Genomic DNA, 17,223 nt, shown 5'->3' on the forward strand with positions numbered 1-17,223 from the left:
AGCATAGCTACTTTACAGTCAAATTCATCGTAGCGTTCTAACATATTTCGGGCAATACGAATGTTCGTCATAATTGTGCTGCCTTTTATGCCACAAGTCTGATGTGGTCCGACTATTTTTGTAATCACTGTTTGGATTCGCCTGGCCAAAACACCCATGAATATCATTTAACCATATGGTGTAGTAGCGCAATTTTCACGAGAACGAAGAGGACAAGAACACACGACACTCGCTACTTCTTGTCCTCTTCGTCCCCGTGAAAATTGCGCTACTACACCATATGGTTAAATGATGTCTCACCAACTAGCCCAGCTCTCAACCCTACTGAACACCCATGAATATTTTGTAGTCAACATTCGCTAGGGTTATGGGTCTGTAGGATGTGACGGACAGCTGTTTCCTGGGATCTTCAGTTTTTGGGATTAACACTATGTGTGTTCTCCGAAAAGATATTGGTAACTCTTTCCTTTCGTATGCCTCATTTAACACATTCCACAAAGCTTCTGCCACAAGATTTTTAAATTTCTTATAGAATGCTACACTTAGTCCATCTGGACCGGGTGTTTTACCGTTTTTCATTTTTTCAATAGTGATTTCGATTTCTCTGACCGAGATGGGTGCTTCTAATCTCGCTTTTACATCATCCTCAAGCTTCGGCATAAATGACAAGAAAAGCCGACTATACGTACTCGTGTCCACTCTGACGCCCCCCAACAGCTCTTGGAAATATTCCACAAACGCGTGCTCAATCTCGGTTTTATCTGTGGTGACTTTGTTTTTGTATTCTATCGCCATTATCTCGTTTCTTGTCGCGTAGCTCTTTTCATTTGTGACGACACGTTTTGTGGGAACCTCGCCACACCATAATCTTTCGGCGCGTGCGCATACCACTGCTCCTCTGTACCTTTCCGTATCTACTGCTTCTAATTCTTGTTTCACTCTTCTTATTTCTTTACTGCGCACTCCTGGTTGCGCGCATTCTTGACATAACAAAAACTCAAGCTCGCATTGCAGTTGTCTTTCTTTTTTCAGGTTAGTGCGTTTTATCGAAACTGATCTTCCAATTGCTTCTATTTTTACTTTTTCCTTGAAGCACTCCTATGTGTAAATTGAACTACTTGCGTTACCTTTCGCCACTTCTTTTAATTCCTTTTCAGCGTTTTCTACAAACTTCTCATCCTCAAGTAGCTTTTCATTTACCTTTCAGAGTCCCCAATTGAATTTGGGCTTTTCTTTTTTATTAATGGTGAACATTACTAGACTATGATCACTAAATGAAACATTCTTCACTGCGTAGCCCTGACACATAGGAAGCAGGGACGTAGACACGTATGCTCTGTCAAGTCTAGCTTGACTGTTGAGCTGGTAATGTGTATAGTGAGTACCCTGCGCCAGTACATATCCCACGTCATCCAAGTTCCGCTCACACGCCATTGAATCCAATACCAAGGCACTATAGTCACGGAAAAGGGTTGTTTTACAAGCCCTGTCTTCGGCATTACACACACAGTTGAAATCGCCTAGAAGTATAACTGCCTTCTCGCATGATAGATACGTATCAATACTTTCAAAGAATATTTTCCTATCTTGTTGTCTATTTGGCGCATATACGCACACAACGCGCCAACTAATGCCGGAAAGAAGAAAATCACATGCAATTAATCGCCCTTCATTATCCCTGTGTACACTTTTTTCGACAATGCCAATTGTGTTCCTTATAAAGAGAAGACATCCGCCTGAAGTACCTACAGAATGACTCACACATATATTGTATCGGGAGCAGAAGTTCAAAAATATGGTGTCTATCTGCTCTTCAGATTCAATTTTCGTTTCCTGCACAGCGGCGATATCTACGTCATTTTCAAGAAACAAACGACGTAACTGATACTGTCGCCTCTTCGAGCGTAAACCTCTAACGTTAAAAGTTGTGACGCGTAAGGCTGATCCTATATTGAAAGCCATGATGTTTGTATAGGGGGGGAGTACAAAACACAGTGTTTACTTTAGGTGAACGTTTCTAAAAAAATGGCTTTAGTTTTACTGAAAATTTTGCGGCAATAGGTCCAGGTTTTACAGAGGCATGGTGTGTGTAAACTCCGCCCACTTACGGGTTACTTTCCATCCGGAAAAAAGCACAAAAAACTCAAGTCCCAGGAAGCTTTTGCAAAGGCTGTCTGGCCTCTGCCCGTGGATTGGTCTGCAAGTTCGGCCGTGGCTTCAACGTTGGTCGCCTCATTCCTATGATTTTTGCTGGTGGTTCTTCTCGACCAACGTCTCCGGAGGTAGTGAAGTCTTCACCAACAATGTCTCTTGGTCGCTTTCCAGCTAGTGCACTGCCTGCGCTGTCGCTGATTTCCATGTCGTCTTGCAGTGTGTCTGCGTCGCTGGGAGCCTTTACAGTCGGCAGGTGCTGTTCAGGCTTGTCTGTCATTATCGGTTTTTCTGGCTCTGGTTCGGATGCCTTGTTCTCGACCTTTACATTGTCCATCCTACTAGGCCTGCTCAGTTTCACCAACTCTGGGGTCACCTGTTCCTTCCTCGCAGTGGCGCTCGCTGCCTCTTCAGCTTCGTGCTCGTCCATTAACAGCTCTGCGTGGTCGTTGCCACTCGGAGGTCCGGTGACGCTGGCATAAGACAACGTGCAGTCGTTCTCTTCGTGGCCAAATCTTCGGCAGGCACCACAGCGTGGCACACGGCAATCTCGCAGTATGTGCCCCTTTGCTCGACAGCGTAAGCACACTGGCGCTCTGCCCGGAACAACCACCAAAACTTGCTCACCGCTTACGTTCACTTGGTGAGGCAGGTGTTCAATTTTGACGCCCACTTTCAACCGAAGTGTCACAATACGGGTAGTGGAGCCTTTTTCACTGATGCCGTTTGCACGCCACCACTCTCTGTTGACGTCAACTACTTGGCCGTACGGCTCGAAAGCGCGTCGCACATCCTCATCGAGAACATTGTGCAGCAGCCACTGCACTTTCATACGCACATCCTGGTTTGCCGGATCAATGACAAGACAGCGACAATTTTTTCTTTGATATCGCCTTGCGATAGAATCGTCTTCAAAGCGTCCATGTTCTCTAACGTTACCGCCCACGCGTGGCTCATCCTATATGCCCCCAAACTAACCACTTCGGGGAGCAGTCGAAGGCTGGCAAAGGTGTCACGGAAATCTTCAACTCGATAAGGTCGGGCTCGTACGTCAGCGTGCAGAAAAACCGTATTTAAAACAATACGTCCTGTAGGAAGGGTTGGCAACACAACTTCATTATCCTTATCGTCATCAAAAGACCTGTTTCCACTGCTCAAACGGGCGGCTGATACCGCTCCACTGGAGCTTTCCATCACACGTCCGTTCGCTGCGGCGTCCGGAAGTGGAATCCACTGAGCTATCACAGCGGCCTTCTCTAACCCCACTTTTTTGGGTTTATATGTGAATTTAGTAGTAGGAGTGTCGGTAATCGTCATCTATAACCCAAGCGGCGAGTGTGAAACACCATTTTATGCGCATGTGTGGCGTCACGTAGCACGTTAACGCATTGCGAGCAGGCAGCTGACTAATAGTCCCTCGTATACAACCTAATGACACCAGGTCTGCCAGTACGAGACCCCCGTTAATGAATAAGGAAAAGAAGTGTATACCTGAGGGCTCAATTTTCCGTGTTTTGACACAATAATAATGAAATATAACAGACTGTAATGCCAAGGAATGTATAGGGGAAGTTATTAGAACAAATGAAATGTCAATGAGAAGAAAGAAAAGTGGGTGAAAAAATAACCAGCCGTGAGCAGGAATCGAGCCTACAACCTTCGAATGACGCATTCGATGCTCTAATCACTGATCTATCACAGCGGCCTTCCCTCACCTCACTTTTTGGGTTTATATGTGAATTTAAAAGTAGGAGTGTCGGTCAGCGCCATCTATAAGCGAAGCGGCGAGTGTTAAACACCCTTTTATGCGCATGTGTGGCATCACGTAGCACAAGAACTTATTACAACCAGGCAGCTGACCAATAGTCCCTCGTATACAACCTAATGACACCAAGTCTGCCAGTACGAGACCCTCGTTAATGATTAAAGGAAAGAAGTCTATTCTTAAGGACTCGTTTTTCCGTGTTTTCACACAATAATAATGAGATACAACAGACAGTAATGCCAAGGAATGTATATTGATTGATTTGTGGGGTTTAACGTCCCAAAACAACCATATAGATATGAGAGACGCCGTAGTGGAGGACTGCGGAAATTTTGACCACCTGGGGTTCTTTAGCGTGCACCCAAATCTGAGCACACGGGCCTACGACCTTTCCGCCTCCATCGGAAATGCAGCCGCCGCAGCTGGGAATTGAACCCGCGGCCTTCGGGTCAGCAGCCGAGTACCTTAGCCACTAGACCACCGCATGGGGCAAGGAATGTGTCGGGGAAGTTATTAGAACAAGTTGAATGTCGATAAGAAGAAAGAAAAGGGGGTGAAAAATAACCAGCCGTGAGCAGGAATCAAACCTACGACTTTCGGTTAACGCGTTCTATGCTCTAACTACTGCACTATCACTGCGACCCTCCCTCACCTCACTTTTTTGAGTTTATATGTGAATTTAGAAGTAGTAGTGTCGGGCAGCTTCATCTATAAGCCAAGGGGGGTGAGGGAAGGCCGAGCTGAGGCAAAAGTGGGGTGAGGGAAGGCCGCTGTGATAGCTCAGTGGTTAAAGCACTGAACGCGTTATTCAAAGGTCGTAGGTTCGGTTCCTGCTCCCGGCTGGTTATTTTTCCCCCACTTTACTTTCTTATTATTGACATTCCATTTCTTCTAATTACTTCCCCTATACATTCCTTGGCATTACCGCCTGTTAGATCTCAATATTATTATGTCAAATAACGGAAAAATGAGCTCTTAGGTATAAACCTCTTCCACTTATTCATTAACGAGGGTCTCGTACTGGCAGACTTATTGTCATTTGGTTGTATACGAGGGACTATTGGTCAGCTGCCTACTCCTAATAAGTTCACGTGCTACGTGACGCCACACATACACATAAAAGGGTGTTTCACACTCGCCGCTTGGCTTAAAGATGGCGCTGACCGACACTCCTACTTCTAAATCCACATATAAACCCCAAAAAGTGGGGTGATGGAAGGCCGCTGTGATAGCTCAGTTGTTAGAGCATCGAACGCGTTATTCGAACGTCGGAGGTTCGATTCCTGCTCACGGCTGGTTATTTTTTCACCCACATTGCTGTCTTATTATTGACATTCCTTTTGTTCTAATAACTTCCCCTATACATTCCTTGGCATTACTGTCTGTTAAATCTCATTGATATTGTGACAAAACACGGAAAAACGAGCCCTTAGGTATACACTTCTTTCACTTATTCATTAACGAGGGTCTCGTACTGGAAGACATGGTGTCATTAGGTTGTGTACGAGGGGCTATTGGTCAGCTGCCTGCTCGTATTAGGTTCACGTGCTACGTGACACCACACACGCGCATAAAAGGGTGTTTCACACTCGCCGCTTGGCTTATAGATGGCACTAACCAACACTCCTAATTCTAAATTCACATATGAATCTGAAAAAGTGGGGTGAGGGAAGGCCACTGTGATAGCTCAGTGGTTAGAGCATCGAATGCTTTATTCGAAGGTCGTAGGTCCGATTCCTGCTCACGGCTGGTAATTTTTTCACCTACTTTTTTTCGTCTTACTGACATTCCATTCGTTCTAGTATCTTCCCCGATACATTTTTAGGCATTACTGTCTATTAGATCCCATTATTATTGTGTCTAAACACGGATATTTGAGCCCTTAGGTATACACTTGTTTCGCTTATTTATTAACGAGGGTCTCGTACTGGCAGACATGGTATCATTAGGTTGTATACGACGGACTATTGGTAAGCTGCCTGCTCGTATTAGGTCCACGTGCTACGTGACGCCACACATGTACATAAAAGGGTGTTTCACACTCGCCACTTGGCCTAAAGATGGCGCTGACCGACACTCCTGCTTCTAAATCCACATATAAATCAAATAAAGTGGGTTGAGGGAAGGCTGCTGTCATAGCTCAGTGGTTAGAGCATCGGACGCGTTATTCGAAGGTTGTAGGTTCGATTCCTGCTCACGGCTGGTTATTTATTCACTCACTTTTTTTCCTCTTATTGACACTCCATTTGTTCTATTAACTTCTTCTATATATTCCTTGGCATTACTGTCGCTTAGATCTGATTAATATTGTGTTAAAACACGGAAAAACGAGCCCTTAGGTATACATTCCTTTCCCTTATTCATTACCGAGGGTCTCGTAGTGGCAGACTTGGTGTCATTAGGTTGTATAAGAGGGACTATTGGTCAGCTGCCTGCTCGTAATGCGTCAACGTGCTACGTGACGCCACACATGCGCATAAAAGGGTGTTTCACACTCGCCGCTTGGCTTATAGATGACGATAACCGACACTCCTACTTCTAAATTCACATATAAACCCGAAAAAGTGGGGTTAGAGAAGGCCGCTGTGAAAGCTCAGTGGTTAGGGCATCGGACGCTTTATTCGAAGGTCGCAGGTTCGATTCCTGCTCATGGCTGGATATTTTTTCACCCACTTTTCTTTCCTCCTATTGACACTCCATTTGTTCTATTAACTTCTTCTATACATTCTTTGGCATTACTGTCTTTTAGATCTCATTGATAATGTGTCAAAACACGGAAAAACGAGCCCTTAGGTATACACTTCTCTTCCTTATTCATTAACGAGGGTCTCGTACTGGCAGACTTGGAGTAATTAGGTTGCATACGAGGGACTATTGGTCAGCTGCCTGCTCGTAATAGGTTTACGTGCTACGTGACGCCAAACATGCACATAAAAGGGTGTTTCACAGTCGCCGCTTGGCTTAAAGATGGCGCTGACCGACACTCCAACTTCTAAATTCACATATAAACCAAAAAAGTGGGGTGAGGGAAGGCCGCTGTGATAGATCAGTGGTTAGAGCATCGAACACGTTATCGAGCGTTGGAGGTTCGAATCCTGCTCGCGGCTGGTTATTTTCTCGCCCACTTTTTTTCTTCTTAATGACATTTCATTTGTTCTAATAACTTCCCCTATAGATTCCTTGGCATTACTGTCTGTTAGATCTCATTGATATTGTTCCAAAACACGGAAAAACGATCCTTTAGGTATACACTTCTTTCCCTTATTCATTAACGAGGGTCTCGTACTGGCAGACTTGGAGTAATCAGGTATTATACGAGGGACTATTGGTCAGCTGCCTGCTCGTAATAAGTTCACGTGTTACGTGACGCCACACATGTGCATAAAAAGGTTTTTCACACTCGCCGCTTGGCTTATATATAGTGCCGACCGACACTTCTACTTCTAAACTCACATATGAACCCAAAAATGTGTGGTGAGGGAAGGCCGCTGTGATAGCACAGTGGTTAGAGCATCGAACGCTTCATTCGAAGGTCGTAGGTTTGATTCCTGCTCACGGCTGGTTATTTTTTCATCAACTTTCCTTTCGTCTTACTGACATTACATTTGTTCTAATATCTTGTCCTAAACAATCTTTGGTATTACTGTCTGTTAGATCTCATTGATATTGTTTCGAAACACGGAAAAACGGGCCCTTTGGTATACACTTCTTTCCCTTATTCATAAACGATGGTCTCGTACTGGCAGACTTGGTGTAATTACGTTTTACACGAGGGACTATTGGTCAGCTGCCTGCTCGTAATAAGTTCACGTGTTACGTGACGCCACACATTCGCATAAAAGGGTTTTTCACACTCGCCGATTGGCTTATAGATGGCGCTGACCGACACTCCAACTTCTAAATTCACATATAAACCAAAAAAGTGGGGTGAGGGAAGGCCGCTGTGATAGCTTAGTGGTTAGAGCATCGAACGCGTTATCGAACGTTGGAGGTTCGAATCCTGCTCACGGCTGGTTATTTTCTCACCCACTTTTTTTCTTCTTTATGACATTTCATTTGTTCTCATAACTTCCCCTATACATTCCTTGGCATTACTGTCTGTTAGCTCTCGTTGATATTGTTTCAAAACACGGAAAAACGAGCCTTTAGGTATACACTTCTTTCCCTTATTCATTAACGAGGGTCTCGTACTGGCAGACATGGAGTAATTAGGTATTATACGAGGGACTATTGGTCAGCTGCCTGCTCGTAATAAGTTCACGCGTTACGTGACGCCGCACATGCGCATAAAAGGGTGTTTCACACTCGCTGCTTTGCTTATAGATAGTGCCGACCGACACTCCTACTTCTAAATTCACATATAAACCCAAAAAAGTGGGGTGAGGGAAGGCCGCTGTGATAGCTCAGTGGTTAGAGCATCGAACGCTTCATTCGAAGGTCGTAGGTTTGATTCCTGCTCACGGCTGGTTATTTTTTCACAAACTTTTCTTTCGTCTTACTGACATTCCATTTGTTCTAATATCTTGCCCCAAACAATCTTTGGTATTACTGTCTCTTAGATCTCATTATTTTTGTGTCTAAACACAGATAATCGAGCCCTTAGGTATACACTTCTTTCCCTTATTCATTAACGAGGGTCTCGTACTGGCAGACTTGGTGTCATTTCGTTGTATACGAGGGACTATTGGTCAGCGTCCTGCTCGTAATAAGTTCACGTGCTACGTGACGCCACAGATGCGCATATAAGGGTGTTTCACACTCGCTGCTTGGCTTATAGATGGCGCTGACCGGCACTCCAACTTCTAAATTCACATTTAAACCCAAAAAAGTGGGGGGAGGATAGGCCGCTATGATAGCTCAGTGGTAAGAGCATCGAACGCTATATTCGATAGTCGTAGGTTCGATTCCTGCTCACGGCTGGTTATTTTTTCACCTACTTTTCTTTCGTCTTACTGACATTCCATCTGTTCTAATATCTTCCCCTATACATTTTTCGCATTACTGTCTCTTAGATCTCATTATTTTTGTGTCTAAACACAGATAATCGAGCCTTTAGGTATACACTTCTTTCCCTTATTCATTAACGATGGTCTCGTACTGGCAGACTTGGTGTCATTTGGTTGTATACGAGGGACTATTGGTCAGCTGCCTGCTCCTAATAAGTTCACGTGCTACGTGGCGCCACACATGCGCATAAAAGGGTGTTTCACATTCGCCGCTTGGCTTATAGATGATTCTGACCGACACTCCAACTTCTAAATTCACATATAAGCTCAAAAAAGTGGGGTGAGGGAAGGCCGCTGTGATAGCTCAGTGGTTAGAGCATCGAACGCGTTATTCTAACGTTGGAGGTTCGATTCCTGCTCACGGCTGGTTATTTTTTCACCCACTTTTCTTTCTTCTTATTGACATTACATTTGTTCTAATAACTTCCCCTATACAATCCTTGGCATTACTGTCTGTTAGATATTAATATTATAGTGTCTAAACACGGATAATCGAGCCCTTAGGTATACACTTCTTTCCCTTATTCATTGACGAGGGTCTCGTACTGGCAGACATGGAGTAATTAGGTATTATACGAGGGACTATTGGTCAGCTGCCTGCTCGTAATAAGTTCACGTGTTACGTGACGCCACACATGCGCATAAAAGGGTGTTTCACACTCGCTGCTTTGCTTATAGATAGTGCCGACCGACACTCCTACTTCTAAATTCACATATAAACCCAAAAAAGTGGGGTGAGGGAAGGCCGCTGTGATAGCTCAGTGGTTAGAGCATCGAACGCTTCATTCGAAGGTCGTAGGTTTGATTCCTGCTCACGGCTGGTTATTTTTTCACAAACTTTTCTTTCGTCTTACTGACATTCCATTTGTTCTAATATCTTGCCCTAAACAATCTTTGGTATTACTGTCTCTTAGATCTCATTATTTTTGTGTCTAAACACAGATAATCGAGCCCTTAGGTATACACTTCTTTCCCTTATTCATTAACGAGGGTCTCGTACTGGCAGACTTGGTGTCATTTCGTTGTATACGAGGGACTATTGGTCAGCTGCCTGCTCCTAATAAGTTCACGTGCTACGTGGCGCCACACATGCGCATAAAAGGGTGTTTCACATTCGCCGCTTGGCTTATAGATGATGCTGACCGACACTCCTACTTCTAAATTCACATATAAACCCCAAAAAGTGGGGTGAGGGAAGGCCGCTGTGATAGCTCAGTGATTAGAGCATCGAACGCGTTATTCTAACGTTGGAGGTTCGATTCCTGCTCACGGCTGGTTATTTTTTCCCCGACTTTTCTTTCGTCTTATTGAATTTTCATTTGTTCTACTAACTTCCCCTATACATTCCTTGGCATTACTGACTGTTAGATATTATTATTATAGTGTCTAAACACGGATAATCGAGCCCTTAGGTATACACTTCTTTCCCTTATTCATTGACGAGGGTCTCGTACTGGCAGACTTCGTGTAATTACGTTTTACACGAGGGACGATTGGTCAGCTGCCTGCTCGTAATTGCTTCACGTGCTAAGTGACGCCACACATGCACATAAAAGGGTGTTTCACACTCGCCGCTTGGCCTAAAGCTGGCGCTCACCGACACTCCTATTTCTAAATCCACATAAAAACCGAAAAAAGTGGGTTGAGGGAAGGCCGCTGTGAAAGCTCAGTGGTTAGGGCATCGGACGCTTTATTCGAAGGTCGCAGGTTCGATTCCTGCTCACGGCTGGATATTTTTTCACCCACTTTTCTTTCCTCCTATTGACACTCCATTTGTTCTATTAACTTCTTCTATACATTCCTTGGCATTACTGTCTTTTAGATCTCATTGATAATGTGTCAAAACACGGAAAAACGAGCCCTTAGGTATACACTTCTCTTCCTTATTCATTAACGAGGGTCTCGTACTGGCAGACTTGGTGTAATTAGGTTTCATACGAGGGACTATTGGTCAGCTGCCTGCTCGTAATAAGTTCACGTGTTACGTGACGCCACACATGCGCATAAAAGGGTGTTTCACACTGGCTGCCTGGCTTATATACAGTGCCGACCGACACTCCTACTTCTAAATTCACATATAAACCCAAAAATGTGTGGTGAGGGAAGGCCGCTGTGAAAGCTCAGTGGTTAGAGCATCGAACGCTTTATTCGAATGCCGTAGGTTCGATTCCTGCTCATGGCTGGTTATTTCTTCACCAACGTTTCTTTCGTCCTATTGACATTCCAATTTTTTTAATATCTTCCCCTATACATTCTTCGATATTATTGTCTGTTAGATGTCATAAATATTGTGTCAAAACACGCAAAAACGAGCCCTTAGGTATACACTTCTTTCCCTTATTCATTAACGAGGGTCTCGTACTGGCAGACTTGGTGTCATTAGGTTGCATACGAGGGACTATTGGTCAGCTGCCTGCTCGTAATAGGTTCACGTGCTACGTGACGCCAAACATGCACATAAAAGGGTGTTTCACAGTCGCCGCTTGGCTTAAAGATGGGGCTGACCGACACTCCTACTTCTAAATCTACATATAAACCCCAAAAAGTGGGTTGAGGGAAGGCCGCTGTGATAGATCAGTGGTTAGAGCATCGGACGCGTTATTCGAAGGTCGTACGTTCGATTCCTACTCACGGCTGGTTATTTTTTCACCCACTCTCTTTCCTCCTATTATTATTTCAGTTTTTTTCAGAAATTCCCCTATACAATCTTTGGCATTACTGTCTAATAAATCTCATTATATTGTGTCAAAACAAGGAAAAATGAGCTCTTAGGTATACACTTCTTTCGCTTATTTATTAACAAGGGTCTCGTACTGGCAGACATGGTGTGATTAGGTTGTATACGAGAGACTATTGGTCAGCAGCCTGCTCCTATTAAGTTCACGTGCTACGTGACACCACACGAGCGCATAAAAGGGTTTTTCACACTCGCCGCTTGGCTTATAGATGGCGCTGACCGACACTCCAACTTCTAAATTCACATATAAACCAAAAAAGTGGGGTGAGGGAAGGTCGTTGTGATAGCTTAGTGGTTAGAGCATCGAACGCGTTATCGAACGTTGGAGGTTCGAATCCTGCTCACGGCTGGTTATTTTCTCACCCACTTTTTTTCTTCTTAATGACATTTCATTTTTTCTCATACCTTCCCCTATACATTCCTTGGCATTACTGTCTGTTAGATCTCGTTGATATTGTTCCAAAACACGGAAAAACGAGCCTTTAGGTATACACTTCTTTCCCTTATTCATTAACGAGGGTCTCGTACTGACAGACTCGGAGTAATTAGGTATTATACGAGGGACTATTGGTCAGCTGCCTGCTCGTAATAAGTTCACGTGTTACGTGACGCCACACATGCGCATAAAAGGGTGTTTCACACTCGCTGCTTTGCTTATAGATAGTGCCGACCGATAGTCCTACTTCTAAATTCACATATAAACCCAAAAAAGTGGGGTGAGGGAAGGCCGCTGTGATAGCTCAGTGGTTAGAGCATCGAACGCTTCATTCGAAGGTCGTAGGTTTGATTCCTGCTCACGGCTGGTTATTTTTTCATCAACTTTCCTTTCGTCTTACTGACATTACATTTGTTCTAATATCTTGTCCTAAACAATCTTTGGTATTACTGTCTGTTAGATCTCATTGATATTGTTTCGAAACACGGAAAAACGGGCCCTTTGGTATACACTTCTTTCCCTTATTCATAAACGATGGTCTCGTACTGGCAGACTTGGTGTAATTACGTTTTACACGAGGGACTATTGGTCAGCTGCCTGCTCGTAATAAGTTCACGTGTTACGTGACGCCACACATTCGCATAAAAGGGTTTTTCACACTCGCCGATTGGCTTATAGATGGCGCTGACCGACACTCCAACTTCTAAATTCACATATAAACCAAAAAAGTGGGGTGAGGGAAGGCCGCTGTGATAGCTTAGTGGTTAGAGCATCGAACGCGTTATCGAACGTTGGAGGTTCGAATCCTGCTCACGGCTGGTTATTTTCTCACCCACTTTTTTTCTTCTTTATGACATTTCATTTGTTCTCATAACTTCCCCTATACATTCCTTGGCATTACTGTCTGTTAGTTCTCGTTGATATTGTTTCAAAACACGGAATAACGAGCCTTTAGGTATACACTTCTTTCCCTTATTCATTAACGAGGGTCTCGTACTGACAGACTCGGAGTAATTAGGTATTATACGAGGGACTATTGGTCAGCTGCCTGCTCGTAATAAGTTCACGTGTTACGTGACGCCACACATGCGCATAAAAGGGTGTTTCACACTCGCTGCTTTGCTTATAGATAGTGCCGACCGATAGTCCTACTTCTAAATTCACATATAAACCCAAAAAAGTGGGGTGAGGAAAGGCCGCTGTGATAGCTCAGTGGTTAGAGCATCGAACGCTTCATTCGAAGGTCGTAGGTTTGATTCCTGCTCACGGCTGGTTATTTTTTCATCAACTTTCCTTTCGTCTTACTGACATTACATTTGTTCTAATATCTTGTCCTAAACAATCTTTGGTATTACTGTCTGTTAGATCTCATTGATATTGTTTCAAAACACGGAAAAACGGGCCCTTTGGTATACACTTCTTTCCCTTATTCATAAACGATGGTCTCGTACTGGCAGACTTGGTGTAATTACGTTTTACACGAGGGACTATTGGTCAGCTGCCTGCTCGTAATAAGTTCACGTGTTACGTGACGCCACACATTCGCATAAAAGGGTTTTTCACACTCGCCGATTGGCTTATAGATGGCGCTGACCGACACTCCAACTTCTAAATTCACATATAAACCAAAAAAGTGGGGTGAGGGAAGGCCGCTGTGATAGCTTAGTGGTTAGAGCATCGAACGCGTTATCGAACGTTGGAGGTTCGAATCCTGCTCACGGCTGGTTATTTTCTCACCCACTTTTTTTCTTCTTAATGACATTTCATTTGTTCTCATAACTTCCCCTATACATTCCTTGGCATTACTGTCTGTTAGTTCTCGTTGATATTGTTTCAAAACACGGAAAAACGAGCCTTTAGGTATACACTTCTTTCCCTTATTCATTAACGAGGGTCTCGTACTGGCAGACATGAAGTAATTAGGTATTATACGAGGGACTATTGGTCAGCTGCCTGCTCGTAATAAGTTCACGCGTTACGTGACGCCGCACATGCGCATAAAAGGGTGTTTCACACTCGCTGCTTTGCTTATAGATAGTGCCGACCGACACTCCTACTTCTAAATTCACATATAAACCCAAAAAAGTGGGGTGAGGGAAGGCCGCTGTGATAGCTCAGTGGTTAGAGCATCGAACGCTTCATTCGAAGGTCGTAGGTTTGATTCCTGCTCACGGCTGGTTATTTTTTCACAAACTTTTCTTTCGTCTTACTGACATTCCATTTGTTCTAATATCTTGCCCCAAACAATCTTTGGTATTACTGTCTCTTAGATCTCATTATTTTTGTGTCTAAACACAGATAATCGAGCCCTTAGGTATACACTTCTTTCCCTTATTCATTAACGAGGGTCTCGTACTGGCAGACTTGGTGTCATTTCGTTGTATACGAGGGACTATTGGTCAGCTGCCTGCTCCTAATAAGTTCACGTGCTACGTGGCGCCACACATGCGCATAAAAGGGTGTTTCACATTCGCCGCTTGGCTTATAGATGAGCTGACCGACACTCCAACTTCTAAATTAACATATAAGCTCAAAAAAGTGGGGTGAGGGAAGGCCGCTGTGATAGCTTAGTGATTAGAGCATCGAACGCGTTATTCTAACGTTGGAGGTTCGATTCCTGCTCATGGCTGGTTATTTTTTCACCCACTTTTCTTTCTTCCTATTGACAGTCCACTTGTTCTAATAACTTCCCCTATACATTCCTTGGCATTACTATCTGTTAGATATTATTATTATAGTGTCTAAACACGGATAATCGAGCCCTTAGGTATACACTTCTTTCCCTTATTCATTGACGAGGGTCTCGTACTGGCAGACTTGGTGTAATTACGTTTTACACGAGGGACGATTGGTCAGCTGCCTGCTCGTAATAGCTTCACGTGCGACGTGACGCCACACATGCACATAAAAGGGTGTTTCACACTCGGCACTTGGCCTAAAGCTGGCGTTGACCGACACTCCTATTTCTAAATCCACATAAAAACCCAAAAAAGTGGGTTGAGGGAAGGCCGCTGTGAAAGCTCAGTGGTTAGGGCATCGGACGCTTTATTCGAAGGTCGCAGGTTCGATTCCTGCTCACGTCTGGATATTTTTTCACCCACTTTTCTTTCCTCCTATTGACACTCCATTTGTTCTATTAACTTCTTCTATACATTCCTTGGCATTACTGTCTTTTAGATCTCATTGATAATGTGTCAAAACACGGAAAAACGAGCCCTTAGGTATACACTTCTCTTCCTTATTCATTAACGAGGGTCTCGTACTGGCAGACTTGGTGTCATTTGGTTGTATACGAGGGACTATTGGTCAGCTGCCTGCTCCTAATAAGTTCACGTGCTACGTGGCGCCACACATGCGCATAAAAGGGTGTTTCACATTCGCCGCTTGGCTTATAGATGATGCTGACCGACACTCCAACTTCTAAATTCACATATAAACCCAAAAATGTGTGGTGAGGGAAGGCCGCTGTGAAAGCTCAGTGGTTAGAGCATCGAACGCTTTATTCGAATGCCGTAGGTTCGATTCCTGCTCATGGCTGGTTATTTCTTCACCAACGTTTCTTTCGTCCTATTGACATTCCAATTTTTTTAATATCTTCCCCTATACATTCTTCGATATTATTGTCTGTTAGATGTCATAAATATTGTGTCAAAACACGCAAAAACGAGCCCTTAGGTATACACTTCTTTCCCTTATTCATTAACGAGGGTCTCGTACTGGCAGACTTGGTGTCATTAGGTTGCATACGAGGGACTATTGGTCAGCTGCCTGCTCGTAATAGGTTCACGTGCTACGTGACGCCCAACATGCACATAAAAGGGTGTTTCACAGTCGCCGCTTGGCTTAAAGATGGGGCTGACCGACACTCCTACTTCTAAATCTACATATAAACCCCAAAAAGAGGGTTGAGGGAAGGCCGCTGTGATAGATCAGTGGTTAGAGCATCGGACGCGTTATTCGAAGATCGTACGTTCGATTCCTACTCACGGCTGGTTATTTTTTCACCCACTCTCTTCCCTCTTATTATTATTTCAGTTTTTTTCAGAAATTCCCCTATACAATCTTTGGCATTACTGTCTAATAAATCTCACTATATTGTGTCAAAACAAGGAAAAATGAGCTCTTAGGTATACACTTCTTTCGCTTATTTATTAACAAGGGTCTCGTACTGGCAGACATGGTGTGATTAGGTTGTATACGAGAGACTATTGGTCAGCAGCCTGCTCCTATTAAGTTCACGTGCTACGTGACACCACACGAGCGCATAAAAGGGTTTTTCACACTCGCCGCTTGGCTTATAGATGGCGCTGACCGACACTCCAACTTCTAAATTCACATATAAACCAAAAAAGTGGGGTGAGGGAAGGTCGTTGTGATAGCTTAGTGGTTAGAGCATCGAACGCGTTATCGAACGTTGGAGGTTCGAATCCTGCTCACGGCTGGTTATTTTCTCACCCACTTTTTTTCTTCTTAATGACATTTCATTTGTTCTCATACCTTCCCCTATACATTCCTTGGCATTACTGTCTGTTAGATCTCGTTGATATTGTTCCAAAACATGGAAAAACGAGCCTTTAGGTATACACTTCTTTCCCTTATTCATTAACGAGGGTCTCGTACTGACAGACTCGGAGTAATTAGGTATTATACGAGGGACTATTGGTCAGCTGCCTGCTCGTAATAAGTTCACGTGTTACGTGACGCCACACATGCGCATAAAAGGGTGTTTCACACTCGCTGCTTTGCTTATAGATAGTGCCGACCGATAGTCCTACTTCTAAATTCACATATAAACCCAAAAAAGTGGGGTGAGGAAAGGCCGCTGTGATAGCTCAGTGGTTAGAGCATCGAACGCTTCATTCGAAGGTCGTAGGTTTGATTCCTGCTCACGGCTGGTTATTTTTTCATCAACTTTCCTTTCGTCTTACTGACATTACATTTGTTCTAATATCTTGTCCCAAACAATCTTTGGTATTACTGTCTGTTAGATCTCATTGATATTGTTTCAAAACACGGAAAAACGGGCCCTTTGGTATACACTTCTTTCCCTTATTCATAAACGATGGTCTCGTACTGGCAGACTTGGTGTAATTACGTTTTACACGAGGGACTATTGGTCAGCTGCCTG

The 17,223-nt window shown here is 43.9% G+C and overlaps 1 protein-coding gene and 7 non-coding genes across 8 annotated transcripts in view; all 8 read left to right on the plus strand.

Moving 5' to 3' along the window:
- Nucleotides 1-17,223, plus strand: part of LOC119178005 (uncharacterized) — a 324,881-nt gene that overhangs the window by 129,573 nt on the left and 178,085 nt on the right. The window lies entirely within an intron of this gene.
- On the plus strand, nucleotides 8,309-8,381 carry TRNAK-CUU (transfer RNA lysine (anticodon CUU)). Its single transcript has one exon. It is a non-coding gene; the product is annotated as a tRNA-Lys (tRNA).
- Nucleotides 9,670-9,742, plus strand: TRNAK-CUU (transfer RNA lysine (anticodon CUU)). Its single transcript has one exon. It is a non-coding gene; the product is annotated as a tRNA-Lys (tRNA).
- Nucleotides 10,578-10,650, plus strand: TRNAK-CUU (transfer RNA lysine (anticodon CUU)). Its single transcript has one exon. It is a non-coding gene; the product is annotated as a tRNA-Lys (tRNA).
- On the plus strand, nucleotides 12,389-12,461 carry TRNAK-CUU (transfer RNA lysine (anticodon CUU)). Its single transcript has one exon. It is a non-coding gene; the product is annotated as a tRNA-Lys (tRNA).
- TRNAK-CUU (transfer RNA lysine (anticodon CUU)) lies at nucleotides 13,294-13,366 on the plus strand. Its single transcript has one exon. It is a non-coding gene; the product is annotated as a tRNA-Lys (tRNA).
- On the plus strand, nucleotides 14,199-14,271 carry TRNAK-CUU (transfer RNA lysine (anticodon CUU)). Its single transcript has one exon. It is a non-coding gene; the product is annotated as a tRNA-Lys (tRNA).
- On the plus strand, nucleotides 16,917-16,989 carry TRNAK-CUU (transfer RNA lysine (anticodon CUU)). Its single transcript has one exon. It is a non-coding gene; the product is annotated as a tRNA-Lys (tRNA).

Source organism: Rhipicephalus microplus, chromosome 1 (assembly GCF_043290135.1).
Source record: "Rhipicephalus microplus isolate Deutch F79 chromosome 1, USDA_Rmic, whole genome shotgun sequence".
NCBI lineage: Eukaryota > Metazoa > Arthropoda > Arachnida > Ixodida > Ixodidae > Rhipicephalus > Rhipicephalus microplus.